Source organism: Ochotona princeps, chromosome 3, assembly GCF_030435755.1.
Source record: "Ochotona princeps isolate mOchPri1 chromosome 3, mOchPri1.hap1, whole genome shotgun sequence".
NCBI classification, from domain to species: domain Eukaryota; kingdom Metazoa; phylum Chordata; class Mammalia; order Lagomorpha; family Ochotonidae; genus Ochotona; species Ochotona princeps.
Genome location: NC_080834.1, coordinates 109,335,176 through 109,360,935, shown reverse-complemented (window position 1 = coordinate 109,360,935; position 25,760 = coordinate 109,335,176). Strand labels below are relative to the sequence as shown.

At 41.7% G+C, this 25,760-nt stretch overlaps 1 protein-coding gene across 6 annotated transcripts in view; it reads right to left on the bottom strand.

The window, feature by feature from the left end:
- TBL1XR1 (TBL1X/Y related 1) overlaps nt 1-25,760 on the bottom strand; it is a 159,863-nt gene that overhangs the window by 75,796 nt on the left and 58,307 nt on the right. For 4 of the 6 annotated variants that reach the window (XM_058661078.1, XM_058661075.1, XM_004591286.3 and 1 more), the window contains exon 2: nt 5,048-5,122. The exons of the other annotated variants lie outside the window; for them this stretch is intronic. The gene's annotated coding sequence lies outside the window, so the exon portion shown is untranslated. The remainder of the gene's footprint in view (nt 1-5,047; nt 5,123-25,760) is intronic. 6 annotated transcript variants of the gene reach the window in all.

The window sequence follows — 25,760 nt, the reverse complement described above, 5'->3', positions numbered from 1 at the left end:
TAAGCAAGTTCTTGGAGAAAAGGTGTTAATAAAATACACCAGAACAAATCCCATTTCCTCTGGGAAATGTAATTGCCAGTGGACTAGAATATTTGCTGATGATACATGGGCCCATGCTGTCACCACACAGCTCCGAAGCGGGCGGATATAGCTACATCATTTTCAACACATGGGTCCTTTCTCTGGCCACAGGTCTAGCTGGAGGAAGTGCTGAGCACCTGAGATATGGTCTATCCTTTCCAGATTAACTTCACCCGTGAGGAACAGGTGTTGGTGACAAATTACCCCAATTCCCTTGACCTTTTGCGCAAAAATTCAGGTTCTTTCCTGTCCCCCCGTCCACCGCCCCGGTGTCCATGTGACTGAAGATCCAGCTGTCCGCCACTGTCCATAACGGCCTGCTCTTTTAGGCACTGGGTTCTGTTTTTTTTTTTTTTTTTTACCTTCCCTGTCCCACTTTCCCATGCACCCAACAGGGACTCCCTGGATTCACCTTCTAATTAAAATGGCTACTTAAAGTAAGGGTTGGATTCTATGGAAATCAAAACCAAGACAAATGTTTTATTCTTAGTATGAAAATTCAGTGTTAATCCAAAATAATTTTTGCAAGTTTATGGGATGGCTATACAATCAGAACAGCCAATATAAGGACAAAAAGGACTGAGCAACAGGTTGAGATTTTTCTTGAAAATCAAAATTTATCTTGGGAATAGTTCTAAGGGAAAAAAAGGCATAAAATAGTTATAAAGCATTTGGAAAGATGCAAACTGGAACTATATTAGAGGAATCTGCACATCTATGTTCAAAGCAGCACTATTCATATTAGCCCAAAAGCAGAAACAATCAAAATGTCCACAAATAAATTTTAAAAAGCGATATGGATCTCCAACAGAATAGATTTCCACTTTAGCAAAGCAGAGGCCTAGAAGTCCTGATTGGAATGCTTGAGCTCATGCCCAGCTCTGGTCCTACACTGCACCTTCTCACCAACGTAGACCCTAGGAGGCAGTAGACAATGGCCCAAGCAGTCAGTTTCTTGCCACCCACTTGGGAGACCTAGACTGAGGCCCTGGCTCCTTGACTGCGGCTAGCCCAGCGTGGCCATATCGGGAATTTAAGGACTGAACCAACAGATGGGAGCTCTGCCTCAAGTAAGAACAAAAGAAACAATGTTACATAAACCTACAGCACATTACGCTAAAACAAAACAATTACATAAAGATAATATATGTATGCCATCATTGTATAAGGTATCTACAGTGGTCAAACCAATAGAAAAGAAAGGGGTTATTAATTACTGAGTTCTGGAGAAAATAGCTGTGGTTCAATAGCTGAAAGTTTTGGTTTCACAAGATGCAAAAATGAGATCTGTCACACAATGTGAATATAGTTAACATACGTGAACTGTACACTGGAAGATGAGGTGATAAACTCAGTCATGTATTTTACAAATTTTTTAAAATGTAATTGACTATCTTTTTAAATAAAATTAGCATCAATTTTACAGTATGGTACACCTAATTCATGTAATACTACTTTGCCATGAAAAACAAAGAAATTCTACCATACCAAATGTTTTCTCTGGTATAATGCAACCTCCATGCAAAATACAAAACAAATAGGTGTATAGGTAAGTATGTATATGCCTGTATTCTCACAGATGAACTGTATAATGAAGATTAGCATACTGGGACTTGAAGATACTTTGCAGTATTAATCTCTACTGAATGAAAGGAAGACTCCCAACTAAACTGTTACACACACCTTGACAATAGGACACTAGACTACCTGCCACTGTCTATAGCTAAAATGTTCAGAATGCACTCAAACAGCAGGATGTTGGACTGACTGTTGCTAAAGGACTACATTGTTTGAGAAATCTGGGTGAAAGCAGAAGGGACGCCCTGTGCCTATGGAATCATATCATGAAAAATAATTTTTAAAAATTCAAAAAAGTACAACAGCATTGTCACTAAACAATTTCCAAGTCTATACATTCAATAAATAAGCATCAAAATATTAATGAAATCATGTGATATGAATTATGAACTTCAAAATAATGTGGGAATGAATAACATGGGAACATCTGAATGTGTTCATTACATTATTCTGAACATAAATTCGCTAGTTTGCCATGTTCGAATTTTAAAACAAAAAGTCACAGTAACAATACAGATTTATTGGCCAATGAATCTCATTAATAAATTATGGACTAAATTAAATAAAAGTTTTGAAAAATTTATAACCGTAATTCATGACTTAACTCATCTCAAGTAAAGAATCAAAGCAGAAGGAAATGTTATGAACCCTTCACCGTTTTGACAACAAGGACAACGGGTACAGTGTCTGTAGATGTTACATATTCTCAGAAAGCATTCTTCTATGGAATCTATATCAAATTAAGTACGACATAGCAGATTCTCTTCTCCAAAAAAAAAAATTCATTCTTAAATCTTTAGTAAGGTGCCTAACACAGTACATAATGAAACCCAAGACTTGCATATACCATTTCTTTTTCCCATAAGCCATGCATTGTTGTCACAAAGTATTAGAATAATCCATCCTTTCAAGTTTTATGCTCTGGAGCTGCCTTCACACTGCCTCTCTAGGTCTTTAAGGTTATTATTTGACCAGAAACACATATACACAGACACCAGCTACCACATGATTCATGAATATTAATTTTCCATACAAAGGCATGACTCAGCTCTGTAGCAGTACTAAGTAGAATGGCGCAAGATACCATCATGCTATTCAGAAGAGCAAGCAATTTAAAACACACAAATTTCTTTTAGAATGTCCAATACTAATATTTTTGGATAACAATCAACTCCACATAACTCAAAGTACAGAAAGCAACACTGTGGATACACAGGCAGGAACTACTAATAGTACACTGAACAGGTTTTAACCAGAGATATTTATGATTTTCTAAGATTCACGGGTTAACCACCATTTTGAATCACAACAGAACTTTACTGGGCAAATATGTAGGCACAGTTCATGTTCTATTGAGTTTAATATTTGCTTTCCTCACCTCTGACACTAAAATCTACACATGTGCACTCATATACATAAAACTGTATTAAGCCTCTTTTTTAAAGCAAAGTCAGTGTCACACTGTGGAGTTCTGGTTTGAGTCCCAGCTGTTCCACTTCATTCCAGTTCCTTACTAATGTGCCCAGGAAAGCAGCAGAAGAAAAGTTGAGGTGCCAGAGCCGTGCAATCCACATGTGAGACCAGGATGGAGTTGTGGCTCTCCAGCCTGACACTGTGGCCATCTAAGGAGAGAGCCACCAGACGGTGGGTCAGTCCATCGAAGGACCTCTCCCTCTCTCTCTCTCTCTCTCTCTCTCTCTCTCTCAGTTGCTTCGCCTTCCAAATAAATATTTCTTCCAAAAAATTTTTGCGACATTAAAAAAAAATTATTTCACGGATTTAACAAAACTGGCAAATGGGTTTGAGATGATCTGAAACCCAGTCAATACACCGCTGAGACCAAAACCTAACAGTCTACGTTAGTCACATTAAAGATCACTTAAGGGTAGGATCTAAGAAGAGAGATGCTCATAGCACCAGCAACTCAGACACTGGCCAGGCCTGCACAGCTGATCACCAGGCCAGATGTGGCATCAAGACTCCAACAAGCAAGAAAACTAACAAGTTTCACAGGAGACCTTCAAACAACAAGCACAGCAGGGACACTTTGGATGCCTGAACTGATTTACCATGGAGCTGTTTCTTAGGAGAGGAAACTCCATAGTGCTCTAGGGGAAATAGATGTCTATATCACGAGGGTTAAAGAGTCACTTCAGCAATCTAAAGAAACCTGTGAATGGTGAATGTCTCATGTAACTCAATGAAAGAAAAAGGCACTCTTTGTGCTAGGTAAAGTTCAGCAAAAATTTAACCCCCCCCCCCCCACCAAACAATGGCATAAACTGAAAGAATGAGGAAATGGGGTCAGAAGACACAAGTACACAAAGTAAAACATTCATCCCCAGCCCCCCAGCAAGGATTCAGATTGTTTAGATGAAAGAAAAGCTCCTCTTAACAAATTCACAGATTCAGGTTTAAACAAGTTGTCTCGTGGAGACTTTTTCACAAATACATCCCTTACTTTGGTTCCTATAACTTTCAATGGTATTTGTTCAGACGGGTACAACTATTATTCCCACTAAATTCTATAAACCTTTACCTGATTCTATAGTTCCCATTGAATGTTTATATTTTAAATAAGTGAAGATAAAAGTCCTAGTAATGCATTATAAAAAAAATTTTAAGTTATTATTTAACTAAGTCATTCACTTAAAACATTAAAATTCTCCTGCTACTGGAACCACAAAATGCATTAGGTAAAAATATTACCTCACAACTAGAGTGAACCTTAGAAATGTAGTCCAAATCCACCATCTAATTTTCAAGCATACTTGCCAGAAATCAAACACTCCTACCACATCCAGAAAATAGTATAAATCCCACTTTGTACAGAGTTCAGTCATCCTTCTATTATACCACAAAGTTGATATCTCAATATATTACACAGGGAACAGCACCTAAGAAAACCTTTGCAAATGGATAAAAATGGTACTCCTTAAAATGATTCATTTTAGCGCTTTAACTGTCCATTAACTAGAAATACTGGGATAAACACAATACCACAAAGCATTATTTTCCTAACACAATGGACAAAACCAAAAAAGCTACTACTGCCACTGCTGGATGAAGAAGATGCCTTTCACAAACACAGTTCATTTGACAAAACACAAGATGATCACTGTATTTTACCTTGATAATTACAGCTAAAAGTTGCAAAGAGTGGATATTGTCAAAGTGTCTAATAAAATACCCCAAAAGTAGCTAAAGATATTAATTATACACATTTATATTTTGACTACTACTTTAGGAAAACAGATATTCTATCAAATAGTTTGGAAAGACATGTATTTTGTCAAATTGTGGAACACCTTTGCAATTCTACAAAACAAGAGAATACTAACAGGGCGGTTAAGAACACTCTGACATCATGAGTTAGAGGGAATCTTACCATTGGCAGTGCATTGATGTGGGAATGTGCAACTGAATATCCGGTACCGCCAACCACAAGCTGTTGCTGCTGATGCTGAGAAAAAGGAAAGTAAAGTATTCAGTGTGCCCTAAAACACATTTCATTTACAAGACTTTCCATACCAAATTGATATTTTCTTCACTGTCTATTTGCTTATACTCTCCACCAGCAAATCTTTCTCCCCCAAGCACGTACTACCATGAAAGCAGCAGCAACTTTGGAGTGCACATGGAACATGAGCCAAGTTCCATTTCCAAACAGCTAATGCAGAGATCAGAATGAGACGCAGAAATCAATATGCACATAGAGTACTCTCACCCGTATTCAAGACACCCAAGGTAAGTATTGCTGTGTTAGGTTCCAATATGGCATGTTAATATTCCATGATCATTAGCTGTAAGAATAATACAGAGGGCCAATGCAATGGCTCAAATGGCCACCTGCAAGCACCAGCATCCCATATGGATGCCAGTTCATCTCCTGACTGCTTCATTTCTGATTCAGCTCCCTGCTTGTGACCTGTGAATACAGAGGAGGGTGGCTCAAAGCCTTGGAACCCCAAACCTACATGGGAGATCTGGATGAAGCACCTGGCTCCAGATTAGCTCAGCTGCAACCTTTGCATCCATTTGGAGAGTGAACCAACAGATTAAAGATCTTTCTCTATCTCTCCTTTCATTGGAGAGGAATATTTACAGACAACGGATAAATCTTTGGGGAAAAAAAGTAAGATAAAAATATGTATTTTACATCCTAATAATAGAGGAACATCTAAATAACTAACTTTCCATCAGAGTTAATTATCCTTTCAACTGTTTGGGGTTTATACTTTATTGAGTTTACTCCATCTTCTCAATCACTAAATTTGAGCATGCTGCTGTCCATGAGTCTTTCCTGGATATATATAAGCTCTGCTTCACTCACATACCGTGTTAGAACACCAGCCACCAGGGCAGGCTGCACCAGTATCTGAGTGGAATAAGAGTACCATAGAAACGGGTGCCTACGAAAACTTGCAGGAAGTTTGTCCCCTACACCAGAAGAGAACGGGGTGAGTAAACACTAAAAGCTTAACTACTGGAAAACCATGCAGATGCATGTTCACGACGTGACATCTACTCCCCTCCAGTTTTATCTTCACTGGACTAGCAAACTCAAGCATCCTTGTTGCTGAGCCCATGGCCATCCCAACTAATTTCAGTGGTACTATGCAACTTTCAAGCAGCTATGCTGTAAGGAATCTAGGAATTAAAATAACATTTATTAAAAACACCATACACTTATTAAAAACTATAGATGGCTATGCCAACATACAATATTTCATCCACTTTTTGGTGCTTCCAGATACTCCATGGGAGTAAACCCTAACAGCTTTGGGCATGAGACATCTGCGCACCTGTGATCAAATCCATTCTAGCAGCTAACTAAGGAAATGTTTTATAGACATCATGACTCAATCCAGGCAAGAACCAGACACCACTGCCTCTGCTACGCTCAGGACTGTGAGTTACATGACATCAGCTACTTCACCAATATTTTAGTTAAAGCTGTACACAGCTGCTCGCTAATCAAAATCAGCAAAGCATCCTTATCAGAAAAAAGCCTTTGGTAGATGTGCATTGTATCTGTTTATCAAAATGTGCCACTAGAGCATCTTTTTTAAAAGGAAGCATTTACGATACAGCAACTTCTTGGTTCATAACCCTGCAGATTCTGAAGCTTAAAGTGTGTTCTTAACCATTATGACTTTGTACACTATTAACTAATACTTTAAGGATAAATGTTCAGTAGTATCAATCGTGCATATGTGTCTATCTTTCTTAATAATCTCTGACTTTTCTCGGACATTTGAATGAATCACAGCAGCTGAAGAGCTAATGCTAGTACCTTAGGTTTTGGCTCTGCTAGTTTCTTGCTTTTTATTCCCATTTTCTGTGCAAGGAATTTCTCTGCAAGAATCTTTTAGTCTTTAAACTGTTCTTGTGAAACCTGGTTAAAACTAAGTAACTCATAACCCTACATAATCAAACACAAGAAAACAACGCAACTACCTTGCAGTGGTAGTTAAATTAAAATCATAAGGCGAGGTCAGAACCAAGAATGAAGGGTGCACAGCACTGCGTTCAGTCTTCACCTGTTCCTCTAATTCCGTTATGCATTACCACAGGTTTCTGACAAGGTGGCCAGACGGAATGCAAATCTGAATCTGTGGATTAAGGACCAGAACGACCCAATTTTTTAAAACTAAAATCAACACAAGCAGACAACTACAGCACTGAACCAGCACACCTGTCATTCACATATGTAAATTAGATCATTCTAGTTGTCTAGCTTTTCCATCTTTACTTGGTTCTCTTCTGACATTTCTGTGCCCTGAAAAGACATGCATTATCCTTACAGATCCTTCCAGAAATCTGTTTTCACTAATCACCTCTCTTTTAGCCTTTACTTCACTCTTTGATCATTTTCACCAGGCCATAACTCTTCAAGAGGAAAGACTGCAATAGTAACAAATATTTGATTCTACATTGTGAAGTGTCAGTAACTGTGAAAACTGCATGTCCACATGCACATATAATTCAATCTGAAAAAATGAGGGACTTTTAGAAACATATACAGCACCTTATTTTTAACTTTATTTTAGATCTTTTCCTGTCAATTTATTCAATCCATGCACTAGCCATTGCATAGTCCATTTACAAAGCCTACCACATAATTAAAATTACTACTTTAAGGATAGCCTCATTATTACTAAGGAAATTTAAAAACTTTAAGGTGGGTTGCATCTAATCTGGGAAACTAATTCAAACATTCCACAAAACACTAAAATGGTGCATACTTTTTCCAAGTGCTGTTCTATTCTCACTTCTTCAACATCTATTCAAATCACAAATAACACATTCTCTGCATTCTTTGGCCACTGCAGTTCCGTCACCCTCTGTGCCCACAAACTTCGTCCACCCTTTATTCAAGGATGAGCATAAACTGGCTTGCTGTCTTACTCATCATCCATCCCTTCATCCACAAGTGAGGTGTGCCTCCTTTACCCACCTCGCTTCCCACCAGAGTACAAAGCACTGCTCTGTGATCACGCTTCCCCCTTTTTTTAAATTTTTCCCAAAGGCTTATTTATTTTTATTACAAAGTCAGATATACAGAGAGGAGGAGAGACAGAGAGGGAGATCTTCCATCCGATGATTCACTCCTCAAGTGAGTGCAACGGCCGGTGCGCGCCGATCCGGAGCCAGGAACCTGGAACCTCTTCCGGATCTCCCACATGTGTGCAGGGTCCCAAGGCTTTGGGCCGTCCTCGACTGCTTTCCCAGGCCACAAGCAGGGAGCTGGATGGGAAGTGGAGCTGCTGGGATTAGAACCAGCGCCCATATGGGATCCCAGGGCGTTCAAGGCGAGGACTTTAGCTGCTAGGCCACGCCGCCGGGCCCCATGCTTCCCCTTTTAGACTTTGTGAGACCCCCCTCCCATGTACACTGTACTCTCCGACTACAGAAGTAACAGGGCTTTAGACAGTGTAAGGTAGCTCTTAAGATACGTATGTTGGCCTGGAGCAATAGCATAACGGCTAAAGTCCTCACCTTGAACACGCCAGATCCTATATGGGTGCCAGTTCTAATCCTGATGACCCTGCTTTCCATGTAGCTCCCCGATTGTGGCCTTGGAAAGTGGTCGAGGATGGCCCATGGCCTTGGGACCCTGCACCTGCTTAGGAGACCCAGAAGAGGTTCCTGGCTCCTGGCTTTAGATCAGCTCAGCTCTGGCCATTGCAGGCACCTAGGGAGGAGTAACCAGCAGAAGATCTTTCTGTCTTTCCTCCTCTCTGTATATCTGACTTTGTAATAAAAATAAATAAATCTTTTTTAAAATTATTATAAAAACTGCCAAGTATTTTGCACAACTATATCTATTTTGCTCTAACTCTCGTAATGAAATAAACACTTGTTTGTAGGCGTCTTTTCTATCTCAAAACAAAAAGCCTTGTTGGTGGAATCTGTATTTCAACACTTTTAAAGAAATATGAATTTTAGAATAGGTTTTTGGATTAGAAAGGCACTGTTACTGTTGACTCATTACATATCATTTAAAACTTAACCACCTACACATGATTATGAAGACTGTAAGATGCAATAATAAGTGTGGGGAGTGGGGGAGGCTAAAGCCGCTCCTGGGATTGGGAGGTGCCGTTGCAAGATGGAGGCAGGCCCAGGGCTAGGAAGCTGAGTTGGTCTTGCCTGCAGGTAAACAGGAAGTCACAGGGATAGGCTAATTCCCTCGGTGTGATTATGTCATTGCTACTGGCCTATCACGTAGCACAAAGTGGATCCACGGGGAGAAGTGATTGGTGGAGAACGATATACAAGTAGCTGGTAAAAGCTAGGTGAGGACAAGAAAGACTGGGACGAGGGTTGGAGCAAGAGGAGAGGGACAATGGAGAAAGACGGGACGAGGAGAAGGGTGGTGCAGAGAAGGCTGGAAAAGCGGCAGACAGGGATACAAAAGCGGTACAGAAGCAGTAAGACCTATGTACGGGGACAAGAACGGACAAAAGCAGCAGAAAGTACGGGAAGAAGGGTTGCAGAGAGCAGGCTGCAGAAGCTAAGGCCAATGGGGAACGGGGCAGAGGAGAGAAGGGTTTAAACGCAGCCACTTTTGGCAGTGAAGGGTCCAGTTGTGGTTTTGGCTTTTCCCAGACCCTCAGAGTATGCCTCGTCATTTTAGTGTTGCTGCTGGGTGGCGACAAATAATATTTATTTATCTTTTAAAAAAATACTGCTTTGTAGTCCACAGAAATGAACATTTGTGACTTATCCCTTTGAAAAGTTACTGGATACCGGGCCCGGCGCAGTGGCCTAGCGGCTAAAGTCCTTGCCTTGAAAGCCCCGGGATCCCATATGGGCACCAGTTCTAATCCCGGCTGCTCCACTTCCCATCCAGCTCCCTGCTTGTGGCCTAGGAAAGCAGTCCAAGACGGCCCAAAGCCTTGGGACCCTGCACGCATGTGGGAGACCCAGAAGAGGTTCCTGATTCCCGGCTTCAGATCGGCGTGCATCAGCCGTTGCACTCACTCAGAGAATGAATCCTCAAACGGAAGATCTTCCTCTCTGTCTCTCCTCCTCTCTCTATATCTGACTTTGTAATAAAAATAAATAAATCTTTGGGAAAAAAAAAGTTATTGGATACCATGGGTCTCTTCCCAGGGAAAAGATACAAATGCAAAAAACATCTATTTAGCATTTAAGGTAATGACACAACTCAGTCTAGAATCTGACTGCAAATAACAATCTAAAGGAAGTACAACCTGAGATTGTTAAAAAAAAAAAAAGCAGAAGACAAAAATTAACTTAAATATGAAGAATTTGAGGACAATCACATCAAGAATTAAAAGCTCAATAATTATCAAAATTTATTCTGCTCATATTTTCAGTACAAGCACTCCTGGGGGGAAAGTAACAGATACAGCTGTAAATTAGATGTCTTAGTTCATAATCAAAACCATAGGCTAAAAAAATAAAGTAATCAACTGGGCCTGGTGCGGTAGCTTAGCAGCTAAAGTCATCGTCATGCACACGCCGGGATCCCAAAAAGGTGCCAGTTCATATCCGGGCCGCTCCTTTTCCCATCCAGCTCCCTGCTTGTGCCCTGGGAAAGCGGCAGAGGATGGCCCAAAGCCTTGGGACCCTGCACCCGCGTGGGAGACCTGGAAGAAGCTCTAGGTTCCTGTCTTCAGATCAGCTCAGCTCCAGCGCTTGAGGCTACTTGGGGAGGAAAACCACCTGATGTGAGCTCTTTGTCCCTCCTCTCTGTAAATCCGACTTTCCAATAAAGTAAGTAAATCTTAGGGAGAAAAAAAGTGATTAGCTGCAAATCAAACTGCTAAAAAAAAAAAAAAAAGGTAATGTACTTGGAAACCACAGTATTCTTCTGAGTTTGCTCACCAGGATCCACTGACTAGGAAAAACAAAACAAATAAAACAGGCAGCTCTCTGTAACCTTTCTCACTATGGCAACACTCGCCACCAACAAGGAATGTCTCCAAGTCTGTTAAGTATATGCTCATCCCGCCTTCCTCCTCATTCACCCTCATTTCCCCGGCAGAACAAGGTGGATGGAACACGGAAAGGCCTAGAACAGCAGGCTCAACTCCCGCCACGGTGACAATCAGGAGGGGAAAGGAAGAGATGCAGTGAATGGAAGAGAGCTGTCTCTCTCCCTCTCCAAATCTGCCTTTCAAATAAAGAAAGAAAATGTTTACAGCCTGTGCTCTCATATAAAGACCAATCTAAACATGTTGTGGTGTCTAACCATACAGTTACGGCTTCAACCGACATAGGTGAGTAGTGAGTTCCACATGTAGTTAAATTCTGTATGAAACTGACACAAACATGCAAATCCCAACAAGCGTTTCAAAATTTGCCTGTCACAGAGTAAATAATGTTAACACGAATAAAGAAAATCTCCAGCTCACATTGGTGCATCTTTTTTACAATTCAAGTTCAGTCTGAGCGGTTTCACGTGGTGTTAACAGTGAGATTTATTATTGTGGCACCATCATCTACTCAAAAGCAGCCTCCAGCTCTCTTCACGGCTGAGAATGTCAACAAACATTAATGGATAATACAAAATGATCTGTGAAAAATCTGTGCATTGTCTTTTTTTAACAAGAATGTTTGAGTACAGGGACCACTGCAGTGGCTCACAGGCTTATTCTCCACCAGGGGTAGCTGGAATGCCATCCGGAATCCCGGCTGCTCCACCTTACTATCCAGCTCTCTGCTCACGGCCTGGGAAAGCAGAGGAGGATGGCCCAAGTGCTTAGGACCCTGAGCCCCCGTGGGAGAGGGAGAAGAATCTCCTGGCTTTGAACGAGCCCAGCTCCAGACACTGTGGCCAGTGGGGGAGCGAACCAGTAGATGGAAGTGCTTCTCTACTTCTGCTTCTCTATATATAAAATCTACTTTTGAAGCAAAGAAAAGGAAGAGACAAGGAAAAGGAAAACGAAGCCAGGTTTCTGGAGTTCAGAAATAAACAAATAATGCTATCAAGTACACACATTCTTAAAAAAAAAAACTGAGTAAAACACTGATGTGTAAATGTAACTTTTTTGACAAAGTAACTAAATTGAAGGTACAATTCATGCCTCAGAAATAGGGCAGATTTGATACTTTTTCTTGTATGAACACAAAGCTCACAGCTACTAAACCTTTTTTTTTAAAGAAAGGATTATCCAGGGCAGGCAGTTAGGACTCTGAAGGCTTCATCCCCCCATTCTGCTCCAGCACCCTGGGGAGACAGCAGGTGGTGGCTCTGGCCACTGGGCCCCTGCCACTCACCCATCAGATGGACACAGACAGTTCTGGGGCCTTGGCTGCAATCTGACACAGCCCTCGTGGTGATCTTAACATGGAAATAAATTCGGGAAAGTTAAAAGCAGTGAGGGAGCCAAACAAGAAGGGTAAATAGGTAATACCCCAAGGATCTAAGAAACAACAGGTTAAAAAACATTCATCCTTGGCTGCCTAGGACCACACAGGTGGATGCACTGCCACTTAAATGGGAAGGAATACTGGCCTAGTTCCTGCATCTTACTAGCTCTCTCACTCCTCCCCAGGGGCTGCTTGCACATGTGACTGAATGTCGAGAATTTGAGTAACTAATTACACAACACCCCATCATTCAGCTGAACACTCCATTTCTTGCAGAACACGGAAGAGCTGTGCTGAGGATGCAGGGTCTTTTCTCACTCCGGCCTACAGAAATGCCTTTCCAGATTGGAACCTGAGACAGAACGTGTCCCTCCTCCAAATTGAATTGATCTAGGTAGAGCCTGCTTATCAGCTGCATTGAAAAGCTCCGGAGGTGGTCACTATGGGGGTTGAAAAGCTCTAATGTTCTTGAAGGGCAAGGGCAGGCTATGGAATTTTACTAGTCAGATTCCAATGTCTAACCTGGGGGGCAGGGACCATGCAAAGGATTGCTTCTTTCCAATAGTAAATGGAGTGGTGCTGAAGAAAGACACTACATCAAGAATAAATAATTTATTAATAATGTAAGATTAACATGACCAACTTCGTCTCCCCCAAACTCTAGTAGACAATGAACCTAGAGACAATGAAGACCCCATGAAAAGATACAGAGCAAGAAAGACTACAAAGCAGTAGCTTACCAAGGGGACTGGCAGGATACTACAGACCTGCTGTTTACATGAGGAGTAAGCCCAGTCAGCTGCAGCACTGACTGGTACAACTTTAAGTAGTAAGCAAAAGTCAAAGAAAGGTGCTTTTTTCCTACTCATTACAATGGAATATAGTCACACAAATCATATGCAATGTTCAAACAAAACCCTGGATAAACCACTCATGGAGCAAGTTGCAGTAGGCACAGGCACACAGGCAACAAGACATGGAGGGGCTGTGTGCCGCCAGCCCCAGCCACTCAGCAGGCAAGTCTGCTCTGAGGCCGGCACCAGCCTCTGCAGAACACCTCTGTGCAAAGCAGCCCAGCACAGCACAAATCAGGAAAACAGGAAGCCTTGCTCAGTGCAGGCTAGAGAGCCGTGAACTACAGAACCCCACAGCTTGGATTGAATTCCTGCTTCTGGCACTCTGCCTGGGACTTTTCATCCGTAAAGTAAGTTATGGGAGATGAATCACAACATTTCCAAGTGTAAAGTGATAAACAGTGCCTAACATAGGATTCAGGTGTAATTATTTGCTAAATAAAATAAATAAATTAAAAGCAGCCCCTTCCTCAGAGAAGACAGCATCCCATAAAAGGAAAACTGCTTGGCTGAGTACAGCCAGGACTTCTGCAACCAGACAGCCCCTTGGTCGTGCGCTTCTGTGCAGTACAAAAACTGCCATTCATATTGCTGAACGACAACAGTGGATGGAGTCCAGTTACAGCACATCTCTTGTGCATCAATACATATAACAGATGTACGACTGGGGAAAAAAAAACTGAGTACTGATAAACCTTCCAATTACCCCAAGTACTTGACAGGGACTGTGCTAACAGGTGAGGACTGCACCAGGCTGCCCAAGCAGAGAGCCTCTCCCGACACTTCCAAACCAAGCCCCTTGGCGCTGGCCTTGTCAGAGTGCACAACAAAAATATTTCCTTACATACTTTCACATGAAAAATGCTATCATGTGGGCTGCTGTGACATGCAGATAATACTGCCAAGTGCTCTACCTGCAATCAATGAGGACAAACTGCTCATTACCTGCCAGGTTCCAATCAAACAGCTGTCAGAAACACCCTAGACACCAAGACTATGCTTCAGTATAATTCACTAGAAGTATATAAAATAAATACCACAGTCTTGATTTTATAGAATGCCAAATTCTCACCTTGTTAATTTTGCAAACTGCTTTCCACTTAACTTTCTCAGCACATTTAAATGATACACTTAAACTTGCAAAAACAAACTGTGCTGTCCGATCCATTCAGGCCATATTAACACAGGGCCACACCCACACATACACATCCCAGGTCATGAAAGAAAAGACCACCTTTAAATTTTAAAATCTATTCACTCCTCCCCCTGGCCACAATTATCATAATCAAATACTGGCTAGCCCGACACCTCCATCCTCAATGCGGGATGTGTCCAAAAAGCTCACACAAAGCAGTACAGCTTTGCCTGAAACTGCACATTCTCGCCTAGACTGTAAATCAATCCTAGATTGAAGATATTTATACTTAATACAATGCAAATGTTCTGTAGACAGTTGCCATAAAATCTAGTACTTTGGAAATACTGACAAAGACAAAAAGTCTATATGAAATCAATCACAGACAATCAAAACATAGACTCAAGGTGAACAATGAGCACAGACACGTTCTAGTCAGACTTCTCAGGAACTGTGAAATAAAGCTTCACCACCTGCATGGACTCAGTGCAGGGCTTCCTGCGCAGTAAACCCTACTTTTGCTCTTCGAAATGTTCTGGAGCAATTTCCCACTTTTCCACAGTCTTAGCAGCTGGCAAAACTATGGCCAGAAAGTATATTTGGTTTTGAAGGCCATACAAACAATATTACACTTATCCAATTCTGCTACTTTAGAACAATGGCAGGAAACATACAAATAAATGGACATTACTGTATCCAATTGTTTGACTGAATTAGATCAGAGCATAACCCACTTATCATTAGAAAAAGTTTACTGTAAAAACAAGATCCTACATTATACCAGCAGAAGTCTAACATCTTGTATCATGTTTCTCTAAAAATCAACACCAAGCAGTAACAACTTCTACATAACATTAAATTTCAGTAAGAAAAATAGTGGCTAAAAGTCCTCGCCTTGCATCCTCCAGGATCCCATATGGGTGTCTGTTCATGTCCTTGGCTGTTCCGCTTCCCATCAAGCTCTCTGCTTGTGGCCTGGGAAAGCAGTGGAGGACAACCCAAAGCCTTGGGACACTGTATCCCCTTGGAAGACCCCAGAAGACCCAGGAAGCAGCACTTGGCTCCTGGCTTCAGATCAGTTCAGGCTCTGGCCACTGCAGTCACTTGGGGAGTGAACCAGAGGATGGAAGATCTTTCTGTCTGTCCTCCTCTCTGTAGGTCTGAGTTTCCAACAGAAAGTAATAATTCTTTAGGAAAAGAAAATTCAGTATTATGCCACCTTCAGAAACTTGAGGGGGAAATGAGGGTTTTCTGCTCTATTAAAGAAAAATTTCAGCTTTCACATCACATTTATACAACCATAAGCACATTCCTAACATCCTAGTCTAGAAAATGGGGAGATTATATAGTTCCACTCTCTGTCAAAATTCATTAGCCTGATGAAGAGTAAACACAAAATCGATTTATCAGCAAAAATAACCAACATTCACAGTATGTTAGAATTGTATTAACTTCCTGCAGGCATTTCAACACAAAACTATTTAGTAAATATTAGCTAATTAAAACAGCTTATGTAGTTAGTTGAAGAGTACAAGATTGTTGAGGTCAAAGGCGTGACACAGTAGGTAAGCTGCCTGCGTAATATTTGGGTGTCATTCTGTATCCCAGTGCTCCAGTTCCAACACAGCTCCCTGCTTATGGCCTGACAGAGCAACAAGGAATAGCTCAAGTCCTTGGACCCCTGCACTCACATCAGAAACCCGGAAGAAGTTTCCGGCTCCTGCCATGGGACTGGCTGGTGCCAGCTATTTAAGACAGTTGGGGAGGGCTTGGCAGCGTGGCCTAGTGGCTGGGGTCCTCGCCTTGATCCCATATGGCCACTGGTTCTGGTCCTGGCAGCTCCACTTCCTCTCTGTCTCTCCTCCTCTCAGTATATCTGACTTTGTAATAAAAATAAAATAAATCTTTAAAAAAAAAAAAAAAGACAGTTGGGGAGTAAACCAGCTGATTCAAGATCTCTGTGTTCTCCCTCTCTTTCTCAGCACATCTGGCTTTCAAACAAACACTGCTTTAAACATCTTTAAGAATTACAGAAAGCACTGCCTGAAGTTTTTCCAACACCTCTACTTCGAAATTCCCAGGAACGAACATGAGTTTATAACTTGGGCTTACTCATACCTGAAACATACTTACGGATTCAGGAACGGGAAAGACAGTCAAGAGGAACGGAAGAGGAACTGCTTTTTTTTAAGTAGGCAAGTATCACCAAAGAATTGTACCTCTCCGTCCTATAAAGGGAAATAAGCTAGAAATAATATAAGGAATATTTCTTCCAGAAGGACAGAGATGTATCTTTCCCACAAGGGAAATAAAAATCTGCCATGAACGTTCAACTGACTCCTTGACCTCTTGCCAAAAAAGCTACTGAGTCATGTGAAAAAAACTATTACTCCCAGTAATCAGACTTAACTGGAGAAATTCATGAAACCTAGGTTACATGCGCACCGGTTTACTGCGAAGGGTCTACAACGGGAAAGGACAGCAACTGTCTTTGCATCTCTTGTACTACCCTGACCATCGCCATGTGACTCCTCATATCAACAGAACAAGAACTCACAGAGGGTATGAGACCAGCCTGGTGTGAAACGCCCAAGCTGCACCCAGGAACTGCCGCCATCTTTACACAAAGTCATTCTGAATACAGCTTCCAAGGAGGGCACCCCATTAACAGGCATGCTCAGCTATTTAGGCAGCATGCCTCCTCCCTCTCCAGTTTACCTGACAAGGCTCCCTTCAACATACATTAAAAGCTTACACTACGGGAGCCAGCACAGTAGCCTAATGGCTAAATCCTCACTTTGCACACGCCAGCATCCGATACAGGTGCCAGTTTGTGTCCCGGCAGCTCCACTTCCTATCCAGCTCCCTGCTTGTGGACTGGGAAAGCAGCAGAGGGTGGCCCAGGGCCTTGGGACTCTGTGCCCACCTGGGAGACCTGGAAGAAGCTCCTGGCTCCTGATGGGCTCAGTTCCAGCTATTGTGGTCCACTTATGGGAGAGAACCAGTGAACGAAAGATCTTCCTCTCTGTCTCTACTTCTCTCTGCATATCTGACTTTCCAGTTAAAAAAATAAATAAAATTTTAAAAAGCTAACACTGGTAATACTCACCCTTGTATTTTAAATGAATCAGAGCTACAAATAAAACCAAGGTCAAATGTCTACGAAACAAGGGGTTTTGAGAACAGTTTCACATGATAAACCTGAATCTGCCTCTGCCTGTCTCAGCCTGTAACAAGCTTTGTCAGTGATGCGCTGACTCCTGAGAGCTTTCAGGCTGCCCTCAAGGTGGACACCGGTGCAGGGCTTCGGAGGTCCATATCCTGTACCAGCATGCTCAGGTTAAATGCTGGCTCCAAATGTCAGCTTCCTGTTACGACAGAATTCAAGTCGACATGAGAAGTCTGACTTAACCACTCTCTTCTGTTTCCTGAATCTTTTCCAAAGGTTTTATCTCCCCATCCTCAAGATTTCTTATTCCAACATCACCAAGAATTTATAATGAAACTATTACTTCACTGAGCAGGAAGATGTTCTATCCATATTCTTTTGTTTTAAAGATTTATTTTTTCTACTGCAAAGTCAGATATGCAGAGGAGGAGAGACAAAGAAAGATCCTCCATCCTATGATTCACTCCCCAAAGTGACTGCCACAGCTGGAGCTGCTCCAATCTGAAGCCAGGAGCCAGGAACTTCCTCCATGTATCCCACATGGGTGCAGGATCCCAAGGTTTTGAACAGTCCTCAACTGTTTTCCCAGGCCACAAGCAGGGAGCAGGATGGGAAGTGGAGTTGCCGGGATGAGAACCGGCACCCATATGGAATCCTGGGGCACGTAAAAAGGGAGGACTTTAGCTGCCAGGCTATCATGCCGGGCCCGATCTATACTCTTAAAGGTCAATACAGTAAACATCCTAGGCACCACCAGAGGACAGTTGAGGTTTATCAGTCAACAAATACTACCATTTTCTTACTTCACCAGCCACCTACAAGGGCTCCCAAACACTTCAAACCTGCACTGTTTCACACAGCTGATTAGTACATGAAAAACTATTGTAAAAAGACTGAAACAAAGAGAAATCAGGACTTCATCTGCTGAGAAGTTAAATTTACTTAAATCAGCACTCATGTGAGAGACTCGAATTTCAGAATGCACATTCTGTTCCTTTTGGAAATGTGCCTAAAAGTCTTGAATGCCATAAAAGCAGTACAATCACTTCTGTACCAAATATTTTGCCACCTACTGCTTAATATTCATTACTCAGTCCAGAAGCCTGACAGGTGTAACTCCTGACTCTGTCTCCTTTGTTGACAAGTCAATCCTTCCATGGAACAGGCCACTGTCCCCTTCAGTCACAAAACCCACTCTTCCCTCCCCCTTCCTCATCTGTAATGAAGCACACTTCATTACAAACTTCAAATTCTGTTTAATAATATGTATCGCAAAACTTACTGTACATGACATGTTATCTGAAAATGCAGCTTTCACTTGCTGCGAGCAAGCATTATTTGTTAGAAAGGCAGAATTACAGAGAAAAGACACAGGAAATAAAGAGAACCTCCAGCCACTGGCTCACTCCTCAGCCACGGCTTGGCCAGGCTGAACACACAGCCAAGAGCTTCACCCAGACCTCCGATTCGGGTGCCAGGGCCAGAATGCCTGGTCCACCTGCTGCTGCTTTCATAGGCCAATAGCAGAGAGCTGGATCAGAAGCAGAGCAGCAACCCATATAGGAGGCATGTATCACAAGGCAGGGGCTTAACTCACTAAGACAACACTGGCTCACAGCTTTTACTTTTTTTAAATTTTGAAGTAAAAAAGGCAATAGTGAATTTCCTTTTTGGAACACTACTTAGCTATTCCCTTAAATAGCAACTGTTTAGATTCACTGTCTCTTTGAGAACATAATCCCAATTCTGTTCAAGGCAGCAACATGCCCTGAAATACTTTTCGAGCCTTTCTTGCAACTACAGGAAGCCATATATATTTACAGTTTGGGCCACGGCAAGCACAGCAGAGGTCCAAAGAAAATAAGCTGAGGGAAGTTCTTGCTTTCTGAAGACAGAATAAATGCAACATTCTTCCTGTTTAAATATCACACTCAAGCAGTAGTAGCCATTTCTCAACAAAGACAATAATAAACTTAATGGAATTCCTTACATTGAAGGAATTAAACAGAATCTAAAATTGCCACCTTTTACCTACCTTTGGATTTGTGTTTTGGTTATTTGGAGGTAACTAGAAGTCTTTCTTCCTGCAAGCATGCTCCAAAGCATGTTAAATTCCCTAATACATTTACATCAACTTTTCCTCCTTGCAAGTTGCCTCACCTGGCATGGCCCCATCCTGCCTCCAAACTAGAAATACAGCTCTACCCTGCCTATTCCTACAGCTGCGCACTCTCTCACCCCCCACCACCCTTTCTCCATCCAGCATGCGACTTCCCACAGGTGTTTAGTCTGCTAACCTCCTCCTCCTTAGTGACTGAGGTAGACTCAATCTGAGACTGCCCACATGCCATCTCAGCTGGAATGTCTCCTTCCAGAAGGTGCTCATCCCAAGGCTCATTCAGCTTGCTAACTCTAAAGCCAAGAACAATGTCTGAAGAACATAGTACCCCACCTACAAAGGCAGTCAACAAGTAAGACCTTCCTCCAGTACAAGAACCAACGACAATAAAATTGCTGCACTGCTGTCAATTTCCTCACAAAAATCTTTCCGGATGGATTAAAATAGACGTTAGCCTAATGCAAACCATGCCTGAAAGCTGAAAGTTGCTTGAGCACTTGTACAAGTAAAGAATGAGAACAAAGATCAATTATTTAACCATCACACTTAGCTCTCAAATACTGTTGCCTAAATGCAGTACGATGAATAAGTTCCACATCTTAGTCAAACACTTGAAAGACATTTTAATGCATTGCCACTGTAACAAATACAGAAGAAAAAATTTTCTTAAGTAAGTGTAACTATTTAAAAAGGCACATCCTAAGATTTGCTCTTTTAGGGTCCCTTATTTGATTTTGATCTTAATAATCTGCTTTGGAGTAAAGCACAGCAGAACTACAAAAAACAGGCATCGAACAGCCTGACCTTCACTGTGACGGATCTAGTTTGCTAGTTTCCCTTCACGGACAGGCTACTCCGGGAAACCGGAACCATTCCCTTCATTAGCACTGACAGACAGCAAGGTGCTGGACAGATAAGACAAGCAGACAAATCTGTTCAACCACCATTCCAACACTGCAGAGAATAACCGCCTGACCCTCTTCCCCATGTTCATATTTGAGGTGCAAGTCAATTTCTTTATAAACCCTAGAAAAATTCAATTATCACATACAGGTGTTCACCTCTTTACAATTCTAAAATTACATAAATACATTCACTTATTCAGTAGGATTCATAGTGCCTTCCATTTTTCTAGGAAATACAGTAGCAGAACTTGAACAAAAACGCCATGACTCACAAGCTGAGAAGAACACATTAGGCTGGATAGTTATTCTTCCTAAGCCTCAGTTTACTCATCGGTGAAACAAAGACTGTAATAAGATCTATTCTCAAAAACGAACAGTTTTAAGAACTACATAATACAATGCAAATCAAGCACAGAAGGGTACTGTTTTGAGAAGTAAATAATAAAGCGTATATCAAGTACATGAGTGAAATCCATGATGTTTTTCCTCAATTTAGCATGTAATAAACAGCACTGAGCATTGTGGCAGAGCGGGTTGAGGTGCCAACTGCAATGCAGGCATTCAAGAGGTCCAGCTCCCAGCTGACCCGCCTGGGAGAGCAGCACAGGACAGCTCAGGTCCCTGGGCCCCACACAGGAGACCCCCAAAGAGCTCCTGACCACTGGTCTTGCCTGATACAGGCCTCTGCAGGCATCTGGGCAGAGAGCCAGCTCTTCCACCCACCCTCCTTCTCTTATCCTGAGACTTTGCCCTTAAACAAACAAAAAAAACCAAAGCTGAGCTGAGCTGTCCCTTACCAAACTCACAGATGTGCTATCTGAAATTATCAACCAGTAGATCCAATTTGAGAGTTAACAATGCTTTATTCTGTTTATTTATAATCATTACGTTCTTACTTCATCAAAATTGTTATTTCAAAAAGCAAAAAAGACTTTTCTACATGTTACTGTAATGTAAGCATTCTAAAAAATGGTATTGTTTCAGGATTAAATACTGGATAAAAGCAAGGCAGAGGGAAAGGAAGGTGACCCGAATGGGAAGCAGGAGGCAGCTAAGAGTACGTCACTCATTCCCAGTGAGCATCCCAAACCATCATCTTCCATGTCTGCTTCTTAGGAACAAACATCCACAGCAGGACTATTCATGCTCCCAGGCTCCCAAACAGCAGATGCAAAGCAATGGCACTGCTATCTAAACCAGCAGCGCTGAATGCCTGGGAAAGGTGTTCTCCAGAATAGCAAATAGTAGGTATATTTGATAAAGTTCTCATTAAGCCTTTACCACAATTATACAGTATTTTAAAGTAGTACACTTTATTTTGGCTTCCAGTCTTGCAGATTTTTGAAATGTACCTATTCTAAAATTATTCTCCTTCAAGATAACACAACAATAATTCTAACAGGTTCATAGGAAATAACTTAGAGTTTTCCATTCAAGGTAGCTCCATATAGTGTAAGCACTCCATTCTCCCAGATACTTGTAACCCAGGGAAATTCAATATGCTTTATAAATTCTATTAATATGCACCTTCTCTAGTGCAGCAATAAAAATGAAGTTTGATGCAGTCTAACTTCAAATTTCACTAGGACAAGGACCAATTCCTAATTTGAAAGAAGTCAGCACATTGCATGAATATTTCCAGATCACTGATTGGGAGCAATTTCAATTAAAACTAGCTCCTCTTTCAAAGAACAGAGCTGCAGCACTGAAAGCAGAATGAGTCCAACAGAAAGCAACAGGACCAGTCAAGGTTCTCACCACATTGATTTGCTATGTTATATACTGTTCACCGTAGCAACATGTAACTGTAACTCTCTACCTTCCTCAGTGACACTGCACACTCTGCCGAGTCAGACATTATGGACTTCTTTACACAATGCTCAAGCAATGACTGCTCTAACCCATACTCTTGGGAACTAGCTCCATTCCAGGACAAGACAGAAGGCCTACATCCCGCAAGTTCTCAAAGTCCTTGTAGTGTTCCTGATTAGAACCTATTTCCAGACCCAAAATTATCATTGATTTTCACTTTCTAAGAGAACAGAAAATAGTTTGATTGTTGCATATTACACATGCAAAACTATTTCAAACTTAAATCCTCCAGGGAATAATCTGAATGGAAAAACAATTTAATGTAGTCCAATCTTATAGACTGAGTTGAAAAACCAAGCAAGAGGACAGAGGAAAATAAACACAGCTCTGTTCAATGTGTACTCGTAAGATGGTCTATGTAGGTTACCCACTTATTTCCAATTTTTCACCTACCTAACACATGTTTACCATAGTGGTGGCTTAGGACTCCTGTATCCCATTATCAAGGTGCCCAACTGGAGTCCCAGCTATTCCAGCTTCCTGTAAATAATGCACATGTGAGAGCAGCTGATGGCCCAAGTCCCCGTCATACACAGGCTCCTGGCTTTGGTCCGCTCCAACCATGGCTGCTGTGTACATACGGAGGAGTAAATCAGCTGGGTGGAGGATCTCTCATCAATCTCTCCCCAAAATAAAAGCAAATAAGTTTAAATGACAAAATTCTTATCCAAGCTCTTTTTTTTTTTGTCTACAGTTTTGTTCCTTACATTATTCAAAGAACACATTTCACCGACGCATCAAATACACTTCCCTTAAAATCATGCCTAGTGCTAGCACACCAGAAAAACATAATTGTACAGTGGTAATCACCAAAAGAACAATACAAAAGTTTTTAACTTTGGCTGGTCCTTCACAAGCAGTCAAGACTTAAAAAGGATTCTAATTCTTGTCATTTTATATAGCCACTACTTCCATTATAAAAAATAAACAAGACATTGAAATCTCTGATTTTCTTAATCACCCAGAATCAAGGAAAAAAAAAAAAAACCCTGGGGCCAATGCTGTGGTATAGTAAGTGCTCTCGCCACCTATACAGCTTGCATCCCATGTGGGTGCTGTGCCGCTCCTAGCTTCTCCTCTTGGCCTGAGAAACTCCTTGGGCCCCTGCACCCACATGGGAGACCCAGAAGCAGCTCAGGCTTCAGACCAGCCCAGCTCTGGCTGTTTCAGCCATGTGGGGAGTGAATCAGTAGACACAAGATTTCTCTAAATCTCTCTCTCAAGTAAAATTAATAATTTTTTAAAACTACTCTTAAAAGGGGATTTGATTCGTGAATTCTCTCATTTTTCTAGGCTTAATTGCGTGCAATAATACTGTGGAATAAAACAGTTGTTCATGACTTTGATAGTTATTATCTAGCATATACCAGGCCACGTTGCAAACAATAAAAATACAGCAGTAAAAATACCTTGGTATAGTGTATACCCATCCTAGGACTGGCGTTGTGACTTAGTAATTAAAGACACAGCCTAGGCCACGGCATCCTATTTGGGTGCCAGTTTGAGTCCCAGCTGCTTCACTTCCAATCCAGCTCCCTGTTAGTGAGACTGGACCCCTGCACCCACAGGGGCACCTGGAAGAAGGCCCTGGCTCCTGGTTAGGACCAGCCCAGCTCCACCCACCATGGCCATTTGGGAAGTGAACCAGCAAGTAGAAAACAGCTGTCTCTTCCTTTCTCTTTCTGCAACTCTACCTTTCAAATGCATAAATCTGAAATTAAAAGCGTTATGCACAGATAAGTAGACAGACACAAATGAATGGGGAAAAAAGAAGTTAGCAACTTTCATAGAAAAAACGTCCAGCATGGTTACTCATAACACTGCCAAACGATGGAGCTGCTGAAGCCCACTCAGAACAAGCAGCCAGCACACTGTGATCCTGGTCCAGGAAGAGCACTGGCTAGCAACTCTGCAGATCATTTACTAAAACGTTCTGTGACCATTTACTTATTGCTTCTCCATGATTAACCGTCACACTTAGCCAGATCTCCAAAAGTTTTAGAATCAATGATATGCCACAGCAACAAGTCCTCCCTCAGCTGACACTGCCCCTTCCTACTACTAAGCCGTGGTACTTGCTACATCAAATTTAAAGAAAGAGACTTGGCTCTTCAATAGAAAAGCCCTTTCATTTCCTTGGCTAAATTTTCTATAAGCTGATATCCCTAACTGATGACACAATAGGTTTATTTCCAGGTGTTTTCCTTAATTAAGGGCTCTGGATTTAACTCTCACTTAACCTCTCCTCCTATCTAGAGCCTGGACCTTCAGCAAATTCCTCTAAAATCTGTCTCCACAGTTCCATCAGCAATGTCTCACTCAAATGCACTAGTCATTTAACAGTGCAGGGAAGCAAAATCCAGACAGATTAATCAACTTAGCCCAAGTCACACAATTATCTACTGGCAAAGGCTGCACTACAAACTACAACTCCAAGCCTTATGCTAGTCAAACTCTTAGGACATTATTTCCCACACAAATCTTGATCATATATATCCTCAGACTTTTCCAGAGGATTCTCCACACTGAGGTATGTTTTTCCAAATGTAAGCCTTTCCTCAAATTACAACCAGGAGTAATCTTCTCCACTCAAACTTCTGGCAGGTCTATCATGCACTGATTTTCCTCTTTTCCAGTTTATTTTACATTAGTCAACATCACAAAATGGGACGTCTTCGCACTTTGCATGTGTCATCTCATTTTCTCCCTGAATTCAACCTAAAAGGGTGGAATTTGTCAGTCATATTTTGCTAATGGCCCCAAGACGTTGAGCAAGCTGTCTACGCTTCGGCACTTATTCCCAACAACCACTCCCAAGAGCTTAGATATGTAACCAAGAACTCCTGATTCTTGGTCTAGAATTCTTTTCACTACGACCTATGGATTTCATTCTTTAAATCCACAGTTAAGGTAACTGGAACGTAACCTAGCATGCAACTGAGACACATTCTTCACAACTCTGTCACAGCAGCCAGCGGACAGCTGAGAAACTGCCAGATCGGAGGCTAAGGACAACTACATTCAACCACATGACAACTTCACTCAACATGTGTTGGTAACTACTGAAGCTAAGGAACAGGAACAGGAAAAGTCATGGTTATTCCCACACAGCTTCAAATTTTGTCAATAAAAGCTTAGAAACAAGACCTTTTATAAGAATGTTCATCAGTCTCTTTGCTTTCAAAGCCTATTTCCTCCA